General features: G+C 36.6%; 2 pseudogenes; one reads left to right on the plus strand and one right to left on the minus strand.

The window, feature by feature from the left end:
• Positions 1-510: 510 nt before the first annotated feature.
• Positions 511-5,481, minus strand: LOC109072826 (annotated as a pseudogene).
• Positions 5,482-11,044: 5,563 nt separating this feature from the next.
• Positions 11,045-14,267, plus strand: LOC122136313 (annotated as a pseudogene).
• Positions 14,268-22,626: the final 8,359 nt, after the last annotated feature.

Genomic DNA, 22,626 nt, shown 5'->3' on the forward strand with positions numbered 1-22,626 from the left:
TGCCACCACTCATGAGTACCACACCTCTCGGATTTCATCAAAAATACTCTTATTTGTGTTCCGAAGATGAATGAAGGTTGTTCCAAACCTGAAGACATCCCGAGTGTGAGTAATTAATGAGAGTATTTTCATTTTGGGGTGAACTAACCCTTTAATAAACACACCATATGCAGTAAAACAAAGGATCTCATAATTTGAATAAAGCATTTTTATTTTTTGAGGAGAGATGAATACAAAGAAGTCATCATAAAAATAAGCTTTATTTGTACAGTGCACAAAAACGGCTGGGCATTTTGGAAAATATTTAACACACAGGTCTTGTCTGCGCTTTCCTGTGCAACTGTGATCCCTGATATTGGCAGATTTTTTAGCAGTCAGTTGTTCACTTTCAAGTTTTAACATATAACACAATTGTCAAATACATAAAAGGCACCACTAGCTTGCCTAACCAAACACTACATGAGCCGGTCAGATGCAAGAACAAAAACATTAAGAGAACATCCACTTCTTAACAAGGTTAACTCTGGGGAAACATTGTATTGAAGTAAGCATTTTCCAATCTACAATTTAGTCCTGTTGTCCAATGCCATCGTAGTCCCCCTCGGTTTCATTCAGCAGTGCTGAACGTCTCATCTCCTGTGTCTGCTGTGGCTGTGTCCAGAATGTGACCTGCTCTGGTGTTTGCTTCGTCCGTGATCATGTGATCTGTCACGGTCTTGTTCACGATGGTCCCAGTGGTGACTGCGATCATGCTTGTATTTCACATAGTCACGGTCACGGGCTTGTTTGCGGGGATTACTGCGAGATCGGCTCCGTGATCGCCTCCTTTTGTTGCTGTGCCGACTAGTATCGCTCTGTCTGTCTCGCTCCGTCCTGAGCTGCGTGATTGGTGAAGCTCTGCGACCTTTTGTGTTGCCGTGGCGATGGACTGTGGCTGCTCTGAGAGCTGTACGTTCCGGAGTGGCTCCTCTGACTAAAAATAAGAGAACAGCATGTCAGCGGCAGAAAAAACTAATCTATTTTAAACATTAACCTGGTGTACAGGTATGAAATATCACTTGAAGTGAAAGTGTATGTTGAAACTTACTGTCTGTGTGGAGATCGGGATGGCGAGCAAGATCGTGAGCGAGACCGGCTGTGGTTCTTGCCATTCTGAAACACTTTGCTATCCTCCTTTTTCATGCTGCTATACAGGAAAGATAAAACAAACAAAAAACAATAATCAATATAGGACAGTAAAGAACAACAAAACCGAGATGGGCAGCAGTGTTGCTATTAACCCCAAAAAATATTTTTTATAGTTTAGGTCAATTAAAATTCATGTGACTTAAAATAAGTACTAAGCTGAAGTACTAAATTAAAATGTGAAAAAACATTGCTAAAGTAAAAAAAAAAAAAATAAATTAAAAAAATAAACTTACATTTTAAAAAGTATTTACATTTTTTTTTTAACATGAACTACTAATAAAAAATGTTGTGCATTACGACCAAAATCACATTATGATAAAATAATTCCACAATGTAGTTGTTTTTGTTTGAAAATTTACCAGAAAGTTGTAGCAATAAGCAACCTTACATTCAAAGATGAAAAGGGACCTAATGTTATTATTTTTATTTTACCCCAAAATGGTCAAATTATTTGTGAATGATGGAATTTGGCATCAGTACAGAAACAGCTTTAACACAACAGTTAAAAAACAGGAATAATTTCAGAATTTAAAAAAATGTTGACATACCAGTATAACTGATATAACCATCTCTTATCAAAAGACAAATCTATTGTTTGGTATACACACATTTCACACAGTATATACAGTCTAGTGTTGTCAAAAGAAACCGATCGCGATTTTTTACAATGAAAGCTGCGTCTGTCAGTGGATCTGTCTATGTGCAGATATATTAGGGACCCGCTGACAGACGCGGCTTTCAAACGCTCTTGTGTGCTTCTGTGAAAGTGCTCGGTGAAGAGCGTGAAGCCATGATCATTGTAGCCAAACGCAGTCATATCTTTTAAGAATACGCTCAACAGCGCTCAAATGTTAGCAGGAAATGGACGTTTTTAAAATTTCAGTACCGACTTTCGTGGTCGGTATTTTTGACAACACTAATACAATCACATTGCCCGGCACAAACAAAAAAATAATAATAATAAATAATTGGTTATGGTGCTGTATTTTAAAACGTACCCATTTAAGGGGATTTTTGGAAACAACAGTCTCTTCTCAGTCTCCTTCACTAGTTTAGAGTTTGGCGATTTTTCTTCCACCTTCACTTTCTCGTGGAGAAGCTGGGAAAAGGAAAACATTTTAGCTACCTGTGAACTGACAAGTACTTGCAAATAGCTTGTTTAGTAAGAAAAAGCAAACAAACAAAAACTTACAGGGTTTTGATGCTGGGGAAAATCCACCAATGGCAGCGAGAGCTGGCGTGCCATTGGGATTCTGTCCTTTGGCTTTTAGTCTTGCCTCTTCCAGGGCCACCCTTCCTCTTCTCCACCTGTTTTTCAAGCTGTTCACTGTTAGGCTGAGAGAATGATGGAGTTTTAACAACAGCATGAAGTAACAACAATTAGTAGAAATAGAGACTGTCAAAGTAATGTGCCAAGCCAAATAAACAAACTCTACCTTTTCTCTAGAATAAAGCTTCATCGGTGCTGATACATATTTCTTTGATGTCCTCCTTCGTAGCACCAAAAACAAGATACCAGTATGGCTTGGAAGGAAGAGGAATCTGAAGAAATAGAAAAAGACCTAATGAAATAAAAAGAAAGAATGAAATAGATAAAAATAGACAGATAAATCCAAAGACGTACCTGAAGTACTCGAGCAGCGAGGTAAATACAGGCACACGCAATGGTCTCAGGTTCAAACCGCACAAACACATTGGTTCTGAGCGCGTCATTCATATAATTCCTGCAACACATAAAGAAACACCTATGCAACACCTGCCATGCTCTCTCTCTCATATGGCTTCTGGAGACTCTTAACTTCATGTCCTTTCCCTCACTTTTTAAATGTAGCCATGATGGTGGCAATACTAAATCTTAAATTTAAAAAACAAATAACTAACTGAAGAACAACAAAAGCTAATGTTTTTTGCGAAATCGAATTTTTTCAAACCCCGTATCAAAAAGTTGTGAGGAGAGGCAAGAATCACTTCAAGGTGGATTATCAGGGACAACTTACTGTAACAAAATTCACATGAACATGATTCATATGAAAAAAGTAACATACCGTTTTCACTGCTAAAAAAAAAAAATCTTTTGGATTTAGAGAGCATAAAGTGCACAACTAAGTACTAGTACTCAAGCTCTGTGTGAAAAAAAAAAAAAAAAAAAAAACCAAATCCTGGACCCCCCAGCAAAGCCAAGGCCTTCCATTCAGAGAACCTCCGCTGAGAGCTCTCACTGGATTGGCTGGCAGTCTCGAAAAGGCCAGCCAATGAGGTGGGAGGGGCTCCCGGGTCTTGTGCCTGAGGAGTTCGGGTGTTTTCTGTGACACTTACCACCATGGGCTACCCTTTAATCAAAGAGTAGAGAAAGGACAAAGTTAAACAGAGCTCTCCATAAGCCTTAACCTCAATGATGTGCATGAAACCAACAAACATGTGACCTACAGAAACACTTCTGCATTTTTACTACAAAAAAACATGTGATGCCAGAATGATGTGAACCTATCTTACCTTTAGGTATACCAACTACAAAATACAACTCATGCTTTATAATGCAGTGTTTCCACTAGGTCCTGTAGATACTTAGTACCATAGTACTTGGTGGATAATTACCAAGCTCTTTCACACAAGTTCAAGGTCTTATCAGCAAATGTTACTAGTGGAAACACGGCATGAGTCCAACCATAAACCTGAGGCAATGTCTCCTCTATAAGGGAAAAAAACTCCAAGTCATAATTTACAGGGCATTTTTATGACATCCAAAAACATAATCACACTTACCATGCTATTTGTACCAGCATCTGATTCTTCTCACATTCAAGAACTTGCAGGTACATGACTATAATCTGAAAGAGTTAAAAACTGAAAATTAATTACGGACACTAGCAGGATTTTTCATACACAAAAATAGATAACAGCAGCAAAGTATATTCTGGATAGCAGCAGAATTTTAGAATTGAAAACTTACCTTGTGTGGATGTTTTTGACGTGAACACAGAAGCCCAGCTCCTTTAGGACACGGGCGCTCCGCTTTGATCACTTGGTTTCTTGGTGTTAATGTAGTTTTGATCAAGGACAAGAGGGGTACTCCTGGTTCAACACAAAAAGCAAAAACGGCTGATGTAAGTACATGTTGGACATGATATATTATTAGAAAAAACTACATTTTCTGTGGTCTATGTTTTTTTCTGCGTTATTTCATATTTCTCTTTCACAGATGATACTAACATGTTTAGAATAAAAAAATAAATAACCCAATTTTCAAAATGGCTTTATGTAAACGAAAATCATCATTACATGCGCAATCCCGTAATTAATGGATATGAAATTCTACGGGTCTCATCTACTAAATTTCCTGGATTTAATGCTAAAAGTTTCACCCTGGGACTTTAACTAAGATAAAAAAACCCATAATCGACTTACTTTTTGCCCTTTCCTTGTTTTAAGTGATGGAAAACATTGATCACATCCCTCACTCTTCTCGGCGATTCCTCTATCTTTGATGCCAAGTTGAGGCAGGCCATGGCAACAATCTGATTTAAAGTGACAACCACAATTATTTTCATTATCTGGGTTCAATCATTTTTTTTTTTTCATTTTAATATGTCCTGACTTACCTCAAAGCTGTGCTTGATGAAGGACTTCGAGTAAAAGAATCGTTGAAAAAGGACTTGTCCGGTCGCCATCGCCACCTATTCAAATTAACTAAAAAATACATCAAAAACAACGTTTATGTCACTTGACATGCAAAAACAACACCTACTTGTTAGACAGTTAAAAGTAGAAAACAAATAATCTGTTTTAACGACATTCCAAAATACATTTACAGGGCTTACATCAGCTGAAGGAAGACAAAGGGCCGCCGGTATGAACGTGCCGGTGCCAAGCACATCGTCTTATACCTTAAGATCATTAGGAACTAAGCTAACGGACTAATTCACATATACTTTAACATATTTAGACAGTAACCTGTGGCAGACGCAGAAGAATCCCGGCGGCCTGGATGAGTTCGCAGCCCAGAATCCGCAGGTCTGTCTCAGTCTCACGATCGAGGCCATCTAGCATGGACGGGGTCGTGGAGAGTGTCTCCTCGGATACTAACGAGCTATCGATGGCCAGAAACACCTCCGAGTACACTTTATCACCGATAAGTATACCTTGGCTGTTTTGGTAGAGTGTTTTATATGAGGAGATAAAACACCCAGAGACATCGTGATCGGGTAAATCGTTATCACAAACCGTATACTTTTCGTCTGCCAGGCGGAAATGGCAACGTTTCGTGGTTAGGATTGAAGCAGGATTGACGCAATACAACAACGGACGTGACGTCAGCGGCTCCGCTGGCCTGGTGAATTCCCGTAGAATACCGCGATATTGTGTAAGTGAGCTATGTGGTTCGTGCTGTTCTTTAAAGCATAGTACATTTTGTAATTTTATATATATATATATATATATATATATATATATATATATATATATATATATATATATATATATATATATATATATATATAAACAATCTAAGTCCACGACATGTCCTAATTTAGAAAGCTTAGTATACGTTTGTTTAATAATGAAAGGAAATTGAATAAAACAACTTTATGCCACAATAGATAGATAGACAGACAGACAGACAGACAGACAGACAGATAGATAGATAGATAGATAGATAGATAGATAGATAGATAGATAGATAGATAGATAGATAGATAGATAGATAGATAGATAGATAGATAGATAGATAAGTACAAGGTCAGATTTCTTGCAATGCCACGGTGTGGACCAGGTCCCTGCAGGGATGTACTGTGTTGCCAGTACCAAAGTAATAACATCATCATGTTTGAGACCTACACCACAGTGAGGGGCTCATCGCTGAAACTGATGAGACAGCTTACAGAGGGGATGTGATATGCCTAGACACCTGGTCAACAAGACATAAAGATATTTGTTGACTTTAGGAAATCGTGTGCTTCCCTCTTCATATCAACGACACCATTAGTTACATACCCAGGAGAAAAAAAAAGACTTATAATAATAACTTTTTTTTTTCAACAGTGCAATAAAGTATGATACTTCTCTTTCATTTTGCTTTTTCACATATTAATTTTCCATTTAATACACTGTTTTAAAATATACAGATTTAAAAATGTGGATACGGAATAATTTGGTAAAACTACTGTTTGGAACAGAAACCTGTGATTAACTTTTCCTCTTTAATGTCTTAATCAGCACTGATTATACTATTTGGCTACATTTGCTGAGAGGGTAAATGATAGCCTGGGTCTTTTGCTGTGCACCAAGCAGGAAGTAGGAGAGATGCCAGATGTCACTGATACTCAGTTTGACCTCATTGCATTTACCCACTTGCCCCTCTCATTTATCAACTAATATCCTTATGAGATGTGTCCAAAAGAATTAAAGTACACAAGAAATTCATTAGTGTCACATTTGATTTTCCCCAAAACACCAGATTTCAATAAACAAATGTTTTGTAAAAGATCCAAATCCAATTTGATCTCTTATTACTGCACTTTTCATAAATCTAAATAGTTAAGAGAAATTTACAGGGGCAGAATCATTTTTTATAGAGAAGTTGTGCAAATGCTGTTTTCTCAGTCCAAGTGAAAACATTTTGATGTCACTGCCAGCAAACAGTAAATCTTTTTTTTTTTAATCAATGTATTTTCACAGTATTTTCCTCCTCTTTGCCTGTGGTTGTTTTTGTGAAATGCATGTCCCAAGTTACTGAGAGAAAGAATAAACAAGCCCTACTGTAGACAAAATATCCTGCCGCAGTAGCAATTCTATTATATTCTGTGAAACTTACTTAAAATAGCCTGTTTCCTATGCATATGCATTACTATATGTATTGTATCACCACAATTATGTGCATTATTTTCAAATGTTTCACATTTGGGAGCTTTTCTCATGAGGTTTGCACCAGTGTAGTTTCAGTGCATGCCAGCATGCAAATAACACCTTGCACACAAGCTGCTTTTTCAGTTGTATAAAAGGGAGCCCCTTCCCCTTTGCTTCAGTTTGTTACACAATATGTTTTGTGACTATGCTGTGGCTTTCAAAAAACTGAAAATTAGCTCAGTTGGACAGCCATTTAAATTACATTGCATGTCAGTCATGCAAGTGCAAAGTGTCATTTTCTCTCATACATACAATGTATTACTGGCAGCTGAGTAGCACTGAATAAACCGAATGTCCCAGAGGAGGAACATCTTGCAGCTTCTTCTTGCATAAATCACTCACTGAGACATTTTAATCAGGTAATTATTCATCCTTTCTGTCAGTGACTGGGGATTCATAATGTACTCCAGATCTGCTGGCCCTTTGAATGACACTACTGGGATCTGGTTAGAGAGCTGTAATGTTTCACCTCACAGGTTCAGAAAAGCACACACTGCATCTTTGCTAGGGGTGAAAATTTGATGTTTTAAAGCAAAAATGATGTCTGCGTATGCGCTCAATTTTCTAAGAGTGCTTTATTTCACAGTGCTGGGGCTTCATAGACCCGGGAGGTACCATCATTATGAACAAAACATTCTTGAGTGAAATGAATATCTAAAACCCTTAAGTCCACAGGAAGGAAATATCATCAGCAGTACCGCACAGTTAAAACTGAACAATACAGCGTTTTATGAGGCAGGTTTGAAGTAGCCCCCTGAGATTGGAAAAAGAAAAGTTGTCGCCCGTAGCGAGCTCGGCATGGACAGCAGGGTGACGTAAATCAGCATGTTTCTTTGTCTGACTTCAGGGTGAACATGTTCCTTTCACCTGAGGAATTTTTCATTTCTAGATGTCTCCGTCCACCATTACCCAAAGCAAAACTGATTGGCTGCTTCTATGCCAGTGAAACTAAATGTGTTCCTTTTAGAAAGCAAAGTCAGCTATATTTTCTTAACATGCTAATGATTTTCCAAAGCCTGTGGCAGTGACATACAGCAGAGACCTGGCAACCGATGGTTAACATACAAACTGCTGTTGTATGAAACATTTTCAACCTCTCACCTCTCTGCTGTTCAGATTGTGCCGAGCCCTGAGGTCATTTTCCATTCCTGAATGTGTGTCAGTGGAGGGAAGCAAAGGTGTGTGTTTTTTTTTTATTTTTTTTTATTCAAGTGTAAATATATTATATCCCCTCTGGTTTATGGTATACACTACAGGTGCCTTGTTGCACGGCCCACAAACCAGCTGCATTGCTTTATTGAGAAAGAGCGTCACAGGACACCTGCAAAATTTCAGTTCCTGTATACCTCACAATCTGAAACCCATTTATAGGAACAGGCTAGATCTGTTGCCTGGTTCACACTGGGTCTAATTCCCACCTCACCCCCCAGAAGGCCCAGAAGTGTAAATATTTCCATCTCCACATGTTCTCAATTTTGTTCTGACTGAGAGTGCTCTGTTTTTTGTGAACTGAATGCTGAACTATAAATGCAGAACAAATCACATGTGATCAAATTTTTCTGTTTCTATGTGACACATATGCGGCATGTCTGTAAATCCCCCACAAATAGTAAAAAGAAGAATGGAATGAAACTCTCTGCCAGTATTGATAAATCACCGGAGGAGAGATTTCATAAACGGTCAGATTAATGACTGCTTCTCAGAATTTCTGTCTTTTGGAATTTTTAATACTGTTTTCTTACTGACTTGATGTAGATAGATCTGCCCATTATAATGAGCAGATATTTAGTAAAATCATATACATATGTGCATAGTTTACTTAATTTTGAATAAGTAGTGCAGAAATACCATTTAGTACCATTTTTATTTGCTACTTAATTTGTTAATTGTGGACCAAGTACAACAGCTAATGACATTATGTTTGTGTGTGTGTGTGTGTGTGAGAGAGTATATATATATATATATATATATATATATATATATATATATATATATATATATATATATATATATATATATATATATATCTATATATATAAAAAGCACAACTGTCAGATGTTTTATCTATGTTCAAACAGTACATCATTTTAAAATGGAAAACACATAAAGCTTTCCTTTACTGAGTTGTTTTAATGCCTTCTGAAAAGTTGGAGTCTCGTCTGAATTAGGGGAGAAATATGCACATATCAAGCCCCGCTTACTAGCAAAAACAATCAGAAAGTTCTAAGCAAATATGTCAGACATTTATAGTGTCAACAACTGTGTGTGCCAAAGGTGTGAGGGGAAAAAAATATGAAACGTGAGTCAGTGTTCTCTACAATGAAACAATGAAGATTATATAATGCAGAATATTATAATATTCTAAGAAAAATATTAATAATGCCAAAATATTTAATTGCCAGTCTCTGAGGTAATAAATAAACCATTTTATGGCATCATATTTAAGGTAAATATACATACACACATATACATGTGCACGCACACACAAAACAAAATTTAATGAAGATGTATAGAGAATGTACAGTGTGTACACAATGTACACACACACAAATATATAAACAAAATTTAATGAATATATATATATATATATATAATATATATATATTACTGTGTTATATAATACTATATTACTGTAGCAAAGTACTTATTTTACAGTCTAAGAACAGAGTGTAAAAGGTGATACTGATTAAACACTCACACATGTGCCCAGCACAAAAGTAGACGCACACTAAATCAGTCTGCAGTTAAACAATGCTATTTCTGTCCCTCTTATAATAGCCAGTATATTGGAAAATAAAGACACGCCTCAGACAAGGAGTATTTAACAGATGTTTGTCCTCACCTCAATAAATTATTTGGCTGTGCTTCTAAAAACGTCTCTCTGCTCATAAGCAGTGGGTGGAGCATTCATTTAAATCTGCTTTGGTCTGATTCATGCTGACAAAAATATTTCTGCTGGAAAAAGACCTTTCAGGAAAAAAATACGTTTCAGGTGTTCAAGACACAATATTGCGTGAAGGGTGACTTTTTCAGTTTTTCTGTCTGTTCTTACAAAATGTAGTGAGGTCACAAATGTTTCTTTCAATAGTATGAAAGCTGGAAACCAGACGATATTATTTCATTGTTTTGTATTGTATTTATTAACTTGTTTGTGTCATTAAGAGTTTGCCCTAAGGGTCTAAATAGCCATGACATACTCAATCACTCATTGTTTATCTTGAGATCTGCTGGTAATTTATTAATATAGTCCCTGACACAATTATTTCAATATTGGGTTGTGTAACTCAGTTCCCAAGTTCTCTTTTCCCTCTATACAATATGGCGAATGAGTTAAACTTCAATCAGAGATTGATGCTCCAATGCACCCACAGTTAATATTTACACTCCCTGTTAATATTTTGAGAGTTGAAACCTCAGATTATTAAATGGACTGACCCACAATAAACATTCTCTCATGATTTACTCAACCTCATGTCATACCAAACCTATATGACTTTCTTTCTTCTGTGGAATGCAAAATTATTTCATGTTTTTTGATGACATGTGGACCCCACTGACATTCATTGTGGAGGACAATCTTCAATATATCCTATTTTGTGTTCATACAGGTTTGGAATGACATGACGGTGAGTAATCACTGGCAAAATTTACATTTTTGTCTGATCTATCCCTTTAAGAAGCAGACGTAAAAGAGGAACTCCCATATTCAAGTGCTGAGCAGTGATAAGAAAGAAATAAATGGATGGGTTAACTCCTGGACAACATACAAAGGAAAGCTCCCTCTGGTGACATTATAGCTACTCCCATAAGATCAAACATCTTTTTTGCCCAAATATTTCTCCCTTTGCTTCCACATTGACCTGAAGCAGAATTCTCCTTTGGGGAGACCCAACCTCTTTTCTACTTTTCCTTTCCACACCCCCATGACAATTTCTGCCCAACCAGCGGTAGAGGCTGTGACATTTGAGTAGATCACATATGCTGCCCACCTCCAACAAAGTATTACTCAGACTGTGACAGCCCTGCTCTGAGTGCTGTGTTTAAAAGAGCTTGCTCAGTCTCATGTACGCTCAGTGGGTTTCCAGGCACACGAGGAACAACAGAACATCTGATTTACTTCAAAATAATCTGATTACATGCAGGGGCAGACTAACATACACACCAGCATTAACATCAGAATGTATGCGCCCCGGGCCCTGCTGGCCCTCTGCGGCCCTGCTTTTTTAGTGGGAATGTGTTTGGTTATGAATATGGAGAGGATTACTCTGATTCCTACTATAATGAAATCTCCAATGGTGAACGCCTGCAAAGTAAGTATTTTTCAGTTCCAGATGTCTCTTCATTTTTATTTATTTATTTTTATGTAGCTGTACTGACATTTTGCTTTTCATTTGACATTTTAAAATAATCATGACTGCATGACAAATTATTTTAAAACAGAACTACTGAATAAAGTGGTAGTTGAATTGTTTAGTTAAATTTCAGGTTAAAATTGATCAAAGGAAACATATATTAGGTGCTTATCATTATTTCCCTATTTTTAAGTACATTTTTGTCTTCATTTTATATTTTATATGTGGACAAATTAAATATCAAAAAATACAAATGATTTTTTCACATTTCACATTTATGCTTTTCACAAGATTTAAATGTTCATGCGACAAATTCAAGAACAATATTCCATAAAACCTCTTAACTTAAAATAATAAGTTGCACACATATAATTATAAAAAAAGCAAAATATTGCTGTTAAAAGTTTTAAATGTACCATATTACAGAACAGCATATGGCAACTTTCTAAAAATATTTAATGTCAACAACCCAAATATATTTAAATATCTGTATTTTTAATGCACAGTGCTATGAAAGCATAATGTCATGAGTCATGACCCACAGCTTTCAAAAATACAAAAGTGTTGGTAGGTTTCATGACATTTGACATTTACATACCTTTCCACTGACACTCTCCTGCAAAGCCAAGCCTGGGGCTTGAACATTTTAACCAGAGGATGCTTATGAGCATCAAAGGTTATTCATTTTCAGAGAACTTGTCTCTGAGAATTTAGCAAAGAGGCAGTTGGTATTCCTTGTGACCACTACAAAACTTTTAGCAGCAGACCTGGGGAAAAAAGGATGAAAACAAACCATAACAATGTTATTCATTACAACTATATTTTGTTTTGTATTATTTTATTGTGTTTAAGGTATTAACTTTTAAAAAAATGTATTATGTTGCACCAACACAGAGCAGTAAAAACCATACTCTTTGTCCACAGCAGGAGCAACACAAATTCCCTGTACGCCTCAAGACCTCTCACGCTGGAACAAACTTTTCATCATGCTGGAGGACTCTCAAATGAAGCAAGACATGCTCTTGCATCAGAATGAAGACATGGTTAAGGTGGAGGTGGACTCCATACAGAAGGAGCTCCATAAGCTTAAACACAACAAAGCGTGTGTCCAAGCCTCAGAAAACACCTGTAAATGTATAAGTGAGCAGATGAACGGGCAATCTGAATAAAGCCATGGAGCAGCTCAGAGAGGCTGCAGATATTATCAAGCCCAAAAACAATGAGACGCTGCAGCAGCTCATTCATTTCAGCAAGAACCAGGCCACACGTCTCACCAAACTGGAGAGCAGCTCACTGCTGGGAGCAGGTCTTGGGCAAGTGGCCATGAAGTCTTTCTCCGCTTATCCAAAGGAACAAGAAGCAAGCAATGCAGATGGCGGGAAGCTGGAGAGAGCGCTTATGGCCACCGTTGCGGATCTCCAAAGGGTACATGCCCAGCTGGCTCTTTTCCAACGAGCAACGGCACATCGATTTCTGCCCTCAGGTATCTATGATTTCACTGTTTTTTAATTTAATTTAATACACTTTATTAATTTGCAAAGGGCAGTTTGGTTTAGGGCATTCGGAACTGACAGGGCAGACAAACACTGTGTATTTATCTTATCCTCAACAAGGCTGAATTTAATTAATCAAAAGACAGTAAAAACATTAATATTGAGAAATAAATTATAATATATTTTAAGTTAATAGAAGAAGAGACCAAAAGTGACAGTAAAAAGACATTGATAATCTTACAAAAAAATTCTATTTCAAATAAATGCTGTCCTTTTGAACTTTTTTTATTCATCAAAGAATCTTGAAAAAAGGCTTTAAAAAGCCCTAACTAAATAACTGAGCACAACTGAAGTCTGAAATAATGGCTGCTGAAAATTCATCTTTGCAATCAAATGACTTCTTTTTTTTTAAATATATTAGCGATCGTTTTAAATGTAATAATAATATTTCATTTCAATATTAGTGTTTTTACTGTATTTTTTTTATCAAATTAATGCAGCCTTGGTGAGCACAGAAGACTTATTTTAAAAACATTAAAAAAAAACAATGATTCCAAACTTTTAACTTATAACAGAATGTGTAATTTAAAATATCTTTGGCCTTGAGAAATAATAAATAAATATTTTGCAAACACTGTACTTTGTGTTAGTATTTGCATAATGATTCAATGCATTAATGAATCTTTAATTTCTTGCTTACTCTGTTTTAAGGCTGTGAAATGGCTTTATTATTTCCAATGCGCTCCAAGCACATCTTCGCAGAGGTAATACCCTCCATGTCCATGTCCCTACAATCATTTCACCATCTGTCTGTGGGCCAAAGTGACTCAGACTCTGAATAAAACAGTGCTTTTCTCTTACGGAACCAAGAAAAAACCTCAAGAGCTCCAGCTTCTTTTGGCAAGACACTCGGTGCTCCTCACGGTGGGCGGTGTTGAGACCCATCTAGTGGAAGCTCACAGCGTAGTAAACAGATGGGCAGTGGGGACACTTCTGTGCAGCTTGGAGCTCAGAGCAGGGGCTGGCCACTTTGTGGGTGAATGGAGAGAATGTTGCCAGAGTGCCTGGAGTAGCTGAAGGGCACGTATTGCCCAGTAATGGGTTCATTCTGCTCGGGCAAGAGCGCAGCCGCTCAGGTATCTACAGAGATCTGGACTCATCAGTTGCGTTCACTGGAAAAATGACAGGGGTGAACATGTGGGACCATGTGCTGGATGCAGGGAGGATTAAAGAGTACGCCAATCAAGATGGATCCTGTGATAGCCGTGGGAATGTGATTGGATGGGGTGTTTCAGAGATCATTCCCACATGGTGGCTCTCAGTAATCAACTGAGACTGCACCAATATACATTGCAATATAGTTTTGTACATTAAGTAATATTACATTGTATATCATCAATGATCTTGTATTTACCTTCTTTTTTCATTCCAAATAAAAAGCACTGCTAAAAGGAGTAGTTCTCCCAAAACAGAAAATGTGCTGTTTACTCACCCTCAGGCCATCCAAGATGTATGGGACTGTCTTTCTTCAGTAGAAAAGTAAAGAAGATTTTTAGTTGAACCCATGATCCCTTGTGGTTCATAAAACACGAGTCAAGAGTACCGTACTTTAACGAGAAAAAAAGAAGATACAAATGAAAATAAAATGTTGTGGCTCCTGATGATATATTGAGGTTTTACGAAGTGAAACTTATACTTATCCATTCAGGTTCAGAGCAATTGTTTCACTTCATAAGACTTCAATATATCATTAGAAGACACAATTTGAAGAATTAATTTAGTTTTTCTGTAACCACTTTTTTTTTACTCTTAGTGTCATTACCTATTGACCTATATTTTATGAATAACCAAGGACCACGGTTTCAGCTAAAATCTTCTATACTGTTCTTTTGAAGAAAAAGAAAGTCAAAAAACATCTTGAATGGCCTGACGTTGTTAATTTTTGATGCGAACTATTCCTTTAAAGGGATAATCTACACAAAAATGAAATGTCCATATCATTTACTCACCCTTATGTCATATATGATTTTCCCCCTGTGGAACACAAATATATATTTTGTTACATCTCTCTGTGGGGGACAATTAAATTTTACTGTATAGTCTAAACAGCTGAAAACATTCTCCAAAATAACTTCTTTGTGTTCCACACAAGAAATAAAATAAAGCATGACACAAAATTTCATTTTTGGATGTTATCTCTTTAACCTTTAAAACACTGTACAACTAAACCAATTAAAATGGTTTTAATGTTGTGTATTCTTTTTTAATTTTAGCGTTTAGTAGAATTGCATTACCATGTAAATAAATTAGTTAAATGAGTAAAAATGTTAATAAATTGAGTGGTGTGGCTCAGTGGGGGATAATTAATGGACTACAAATAGAAGAAATGTTTCTCTGTTGTTCCAAATGGACTCTGTTGTTCCAAATGACATGACTGTTTACATTGGTCACCAATGATTCAAAACAGATTTTCCCTCTTCTATAGTTTGGTAATTTACAATCTTTGTGGCGTATTGCATAGGTGTTGCTCATGACTATTGCCAGTTGTTCCAGTCTGACCACAAATAATATAAAATGAACTCAAACAAGGCGTGTGCTTTAACCATAGTGACAGTAACTCTAAAATGACACCCACATGTGTACCTGTAATGATTGTTTACAATGAGCAGTATTTTTCCAGTGGTTTGTGAGACATCCAGTCAGAATAGCCCTCCCATGTTAAAATGACCTAACTTTGTCCTGTCAACCTAAAAATAGGCTATTTTTAAACCATATTATTATTATGAAGGCCTACCATGTTAAATGACCTAACTTGTCCAGTCAAACTAAAAATAGGCTATATTTAACCATATTATTTATTATGAAGGCCTACCACATCAGTATCAATGACTTTAAAAGTTGATGTATATCACTTGCTATTTCTGTATTACATAATAACTGTATCATAAAAATATTGCTATAGTTTTGAAACATTTTTTTTCTTCTGAGTATGAAATATCGTAAAACAACATTGTTCAACGTAATTACTCGTATTTATAGAGATCTCAGAATTATTTGACACCAATCCATCAGCTCAAAAACAAAGAGGTTACAATATTTGTGAATTTGTAGCAAAACACAAAAACATACTTTTCTTAGGAAAGAGGAAAATCAGTTGATTGGCAGTTTACGCTGTCATTGAAAAGCCATTAATGTCGTTTTGGGGTGTCCTTTTTCTACACTTTTATGTCCCAGGAGTTGATTTTTATTAAAATGAACAGTTTTTTAAATTTTTAATTAATTATATTTATTATATGGAGGACACGTTAAAAACTGACTTTTATTATCTACTCAACATTTATTTCTTTGCATTTTTTTTTTTAAAGAAAGTCTATCAAACCCACAGGTCAGCTACTTAAGTCACAGCAGGAATATTTTGATGAAAGAAGTGTTGAAATTGTTGTGATAAAACTTTGAAAAGGCATATGACAAATCAAACATGCTAGATTCTTGAATATTGCTAGAATATTGCAACCTACTTTTTAGTGTGTACATACAAGGATATTGCGACTTACAGTACCTGCAACTTATAAAGGTAGCAAGGTGACCAAAGGAAATCTTCAGGATCCTTCTTTGCCTGCCGTTCAAACAAGAACAAGGGGCTGGATGCCTACTTCACATTTAATCCTTTCTTCCCTTTGGCTTGCTTACCCGCTTTTAGAAGTGAACAAGCATGTATATCATTTGACTCATCACAGTGTTCATAAGAGAGGTCGATTAGGCAGTGGATACTTCACACTGACTGGCTCTTCAGCTTTCCAGCACATTCGATGGTCTCCTTCCAGCCAGGTATTCCAGTCCCACATTATCACCCAGATAACAGCGGCAGACTGAGCAGAGGTTTTGTCAGGTCTGAATCTTTGCTGACAAAGAGAAAGGTTCAAATCATTTTTGCATTAGTTGGTCCCCAAAGTTCTTGTCCGTTTAGTAGTACAGCTGGCATGATGGCAGATAAGCTTTCTAAAGATCATCTGCTCCTGAACTCTTCTCCTCAGGAAGCGGCTTCTCCTCTGACCCCAAGTCTACTTCATTCACTTGTTTCCAGGACATCAAGTAGTGTCGTCGGCCCATGAGACGGAGGGAATGTAAAGAACTATCTATCACTAGCATCAAAATTTCACAGCTGCACAACTCAGACATATATCACAAAGGAAATATGAATGATACCTGACCAGAGCAATGATTGTGCTCAATTAAAGTGCTTTGTAGAATGAAGACCACCACTGTGACACCCTCACTGCAAGAAAAGTTCAAATTTACTAGAATCATTCTAGTCATGTTGGAAACTTCCTCTGCATAAAATAAGAATATTTACACTACAAACATCTGGTTTATGATTTGCAATCATGTTCATAAAAGTTAAATGACAAAACTAGCAAAACTAGTCTCAGCAGATTGCCTTCTGTCAAGTTATATTTATACTGAAATTTCATGTAATTTAAATTTGTAGTAGCAAGACAATGAAACTATAAATTAAAAAATGTTATGTTTGTAGGCTAATGATTTTGACAAATTGTGAACGACTTGTGCAAAAATATGATTCACGTTGTTTACCTACATAAAATAATGTGATGAATTAGTAGGTTTTTTTAGTAATTAGCCTATACATTTTAAATTTCACCTTAGCGCTATTTAAAAGCTTTACCATATTTCTTTCACCACAAAACGCTAATGAAAAACAATTACGTTAGGCATATCTGAATGTGGTGGAATTTATGTGGTATAGAAGTTGAAGCCTAATGACTTTCAGAAAACCATTATAATAAATAATCTGTGCCCCTAGGTGAGAAAAAACACTACTTTTTATAAGCATATGTGTTATTTTGGATGGATTCTGATTGCACATTAATCTCTTTTGAGTACAGTAAACCGAAGTAAATGTATTGTATGGTCAGCGCACTGGCTGCTGGGTGGGCACTGTACTCAAAAGGGCAGGAGTTGGTTCGAACCAACTCCCAATAATGAGTAGTCCTTTTGTGAAATGACACGCATGAAAGTTTTGAAAAAAGAGCAAGTACAGAGCCCATTAGTCGGGACTTATTTTTTCCGTAAGGGATTAAGTAAGTAGCCTATACTTCGGGATTACTCGAGAAGTCTAGGCGAACTCAACTGGTTGCGTCCATTAAAGGGACAGCATTCAGCGAGAGAGGAAAAAAAGTTAAACTGACGGCATCATGTGGCATTCACTAAAAATTTTACGTTACTGAAGAAGAATCGGATGGCACATAGTCTTGACGGTATACTCAAGAAGAGGAGGAAAGGATGGGGAAAGGAATTTAGTTCGAGGGGGACGATCAGCGAAGAAATATTTCAGTCTTTCCTACTTTCCCTTCTTCGTCTGCGGGGACGTTGTACGCCTTCATTGATCTCATATGGAGATGCATATTAAAGAGCTGCAAAAGACTGAGGCGACGGCTTTGAAGTACCAGCAGCATCAAGAGGCACTTTCTGCGCAGCTGCAAGTAGAAAAAATTAATGAAAAAGATCCTAAAGCGAAGGCACTTTGTATTAGATGTTTGAATAGGGTCTGTATCTGATTGTTTGAGATATCTGATGCATGCCCTCCGGAGATTCTTTTGAAAATGTTTTGGCCTGTTTTGTTGATTCCTCTTATCCAAGCCTAATAGTTGGTGCATAATAATTGACACGCATCAGAACAGCATCAAGAGTTTTCTTGTGAACAAAGGAGTCCTTGAGAATACTTATTTGCTTTTCACTGATGGCAATGCTTTCTGCCTCTAAGCTTTTGAATGGGGTCCTTTGACAAACATTGGGTGACACCACACTGAGGATTTTCACCTTTCTGTGCCAGATTTATAGTGTTCATATATCAAGGTGAATCTCATAAAACCTGTCAAGTCCATATCACATTTTTGTCCAAAAAGAAAACCTTATCTTGTTGTAAAAGAAATTGAATATTACAAAGGAACTTTTTATATAAAAAATAATATTTTTCTTTCTCTTTTCAGTGGTATATGAGCATCATTCTAAATTAGAGAAAATCCCTCCAGAAAGAAAGAAAAGACTTGAGCATAAGAAAGGATGAAGAGGGTAATGTCGGGTTCATTTGCACAATAATTGATTTCCTGATATACACAACCACTTAATCTGGATGCGATTGATAATGATGATAGATAATGGAATGATAATGAGTCCAGGTTGTGCTGAATTGCATTCCTGCATCACGTTTGTTTTTAAAGCCTCTATTGATTGTCAATACATCATAGATTGTGCTTGTGTTTAAGCGGGAATCACAGAAGGCCTCAACAAAGAAAATGTAATTTAAAACTTTTGGTGTTTTGAATTACTAATGATGTATAAACATGCCAGATAGAGCTGCCTGTCAGCTGTTGGGATGCATAATAAACTTACAGGTTTGTTTGACCTGACAGCAAGAATCAACCTATCGACTGAATGCTCTGCAGACAGAGCATCAAATGACTGAAGGTGAGATGGAATAATGGAAGTTTTTGATAAACTAGTTATGGTATTTTCACTTGTAGACAATGTTAAATATAATAATTTCATTTCGTTTGCATACCAATCTAAATCAGTCCCAGCATGAAGACTTGAAGATGCAATACTATGAACTTCAAGAGAAGCACCAAAATCAAGGGCAGGATCATGAACGTGCCTCTGGATGAGCACGAGGTTGGAAATAGGACAATCTGCAGAGGGAGAAGGAGGTTGAAATTTCCAGACTGACAAGGTGAATCTGTGTGTGCTACTCTTGTATGTATTCAGAGTAATCAGGTTTAAGGCTCAGACCAAATCCATTTTTCCAGCCATATAAAATGCCCCTGACCCACATACATTTGCTAGAGTCTTTCATCACCAGATTTCCTCCTTTGTAGAGAATATGTACAACCTTCAAGCGGAGAACAGTCAGCTGCGGAAAGCTCATCAGGAACCTCTACACACAGTATATTGATGTGCAGGTCAGAGAAAACTACAAAGGATTCTGTGATGCATTATGTGATTACGGAGTTCTCAAGGAGAGTGTGAATTTGCATGTAGTAGTTCAGTAAGGACAGGGGAATATACTAGTCAACATTTGAAGTGTGTTCAAACCTTTCATCAAAGTTGTCCTAAAAACCGAAAAAAACCAAAAATGTGTTCTTTTGTTAGGACAACTTGGACAACTTTTTTTTTTTTTCGATCCACTTCAAATGCTGACTACTGTATGATGTTCAGTTTGCAATCCGTAAAACCTAGACTTTTAATGTTCTAAAACATCACTGAAATTACAGTTATTTATTCTTCCTAAACATTTCAGGAACAGCACAAGAACCCTGCAAGCTTCAAAAGATCATCTCTCACTCACATTACAAGACCATAAAAAATGCACTGTTGCCGCCGCAGAAGGTAACACACAGTCCTGACAACTGCTTTACAGTTTGTGTGTATCATGCTTGAAGTGCAATCACATTCTGCCACTGCAACACACTTTAACAAATTCAAAAACAAATTGGACAAATAAAATAAAAAATTGATTGCTGGGTATCCTGCTACTAACAGTTAATATACTGTGTTTGCTATTAATTTAAGAACAAACACATTTTATGTTTTGTGATTGGTATGATCAAGCTAAAATTAATTAACTGTTAAAAAAGTTTGGGGTTTGTAAGATCTTTTTAGTGTTTTTAAAGAGGTCTCTTATGCTCACAAAGGCTCTGCATTGTTAGATAAATACAGTAAAAAGAGCAATATGTTAAATATCATTACAAAGCTGGCCCAAAGCTGATTTTTCAGCAGTCATTACTCCAGTCTTCAGTGTCACATGATCCTTTCAGAAATCATTTACTTATTAATTTTTGAAACATGTAAAATGGTCTTTACTGTTTGCTTTGGATCAGTTTAATGCATCTTAATGCACCCATTTTTGTTTTTTTCTCTCAAAGATTTTTATTGACCCTAAAACTTTTTAACCCTACAATCATGACTATAATCTCATTTCATGCCATCTCACCCTACAAAAGACAGCTGAAATGTGCAGAGAGAGATGTGAAATGGAGTTAAGTTTGTTGGAAAAACAACCTGCCTAGCAATGTTTACATCTTAAGCATGTCTAAGTCTCGTCATATGGTTGATCTTTTCTTGCATTAGGCCACCTCAAGCTGTAAATACTTCAGATGTGTCACCTGGCATTTGACCATGTGTGAGTGATGCATATTTGCCGGCTATTAACATTTTAATACTGACATTCTAGCTGACCTGATATATAGTGTTGTGGAAAAAGTTTTTGCCCCCCTTTCTGTTTTTTGTTTTGTTTTCATTATTTGTCACACTTAAAAGATTCAGGACAAATTTCAAACAATTTTAAAAAACTTTTTCACAGCACTCTAATATGCCTTTGTTTGGACACATTCTAACATGTAAAAGACTTATTCTTCCTCACCGTGCATTGTAGAGAAATTAGAGGTTCATAGTGTCATGCTGCATAATAAAACATTTTTTCTCAAATAAAACTGAGGAATCTAATTTAGTTAACAACAAATTTATGAAGTGGTTAGGAAATATATAAAATTATAATATTCAGTTACACCCTTTCTACTTAGCTGTGTCATTTAAATTTATGTTTTTACAGTCTCTGTGCTGAGTTTGAGGCTAGAGAACGCCCCCTGCGTGCACTGACACTGTACAACGCGGTCTTTATTTGGAGGACGCTATGACAAGCATCTTCATAATTTGACTCTCATTACCCATAGCATTCACATGCAGTAAGACAAGATAAAGTATCACTTGAGAAATTTTAATTCCATCCTAATTCAATGTTTGAAAAAGCTTCAGGTGGGAAGAGCTGAGGCGGAGATTTAAAGGAGAATCGCACAATATATATAATAAACTAAATATAAAGCATTCCAGTACAGGCCCGAGATGCTAAAAAATTGATAAAATTTGCCAACTGAAGCAACGCCAGCTATAAACCGCTTAGGCTACACTTACCGCACCCGCAGACAGCTAGGCACTACCTATGCAAGAGGATCAGTTTTTTTAGCTGCTAATAGTTCGTTTACTGCCTTCAGGTCAGACGAAAGGAACATACAACGTTACACATTTACTTACGTGGCCTTTTTGCTGCTGCATAGTAATAAAGCTCCAATTCATGGGTACAGAAGGAAATGTGTAAACATATTTCACACGTCTGCACCACACATTTACTATTTGGTATCTTTTGCTTTTAATTAGTAAGGGAAGACGTCCTATGGATTAGCCTGATAATAGACTTAATTTGCCAGTTTGCCTGTTCCTCAACAACGCAAGGAATGGTGGCTGTTCACTTGACTGAACGGTCGTTCACTAATATTTTCTAAGCCTTATATTCTTTTTTAAAATATTCTCTCACTTACCTATTCCTTGCAGTTTGAAGTATATATTCACAAGGCCATGTTGGCCCTTTTTGTCACACTCTCAGGATGCAGATGACCTCAGTAACTAATAATGTAACTGTGTGATTGTGGCTACCTGCAAAGTGTTATATCATGTGGGCACACCACAGCTTTGGTGTCAAAGGGATGTTTATCCTTCGCACCTAGCAAAGGATTATGAGGAAGGGGAAACGGAAACATGGAGAAAAGTGGTTATCCACCCTCAAGGTGTTGTTTGGAAAATTGACAAATAACAATGCGCGACCAACAAGTGGCAATTGAAGC

Source organism: Cyprinus carpio, chromosome B2, assembly GCF_018340385.1.
Source record: "Cyprinus carpio isolate SPL01 chromosome B2, ASM1834038v1, whole genome shotgun sequence".
NCBI classification, from domain to species: Eukaryota; Metazoa; Chordata; class Actinopteri; order Cypriniformes; family Cyprinidae; genus Cyprinus; species Cyprinus carpio.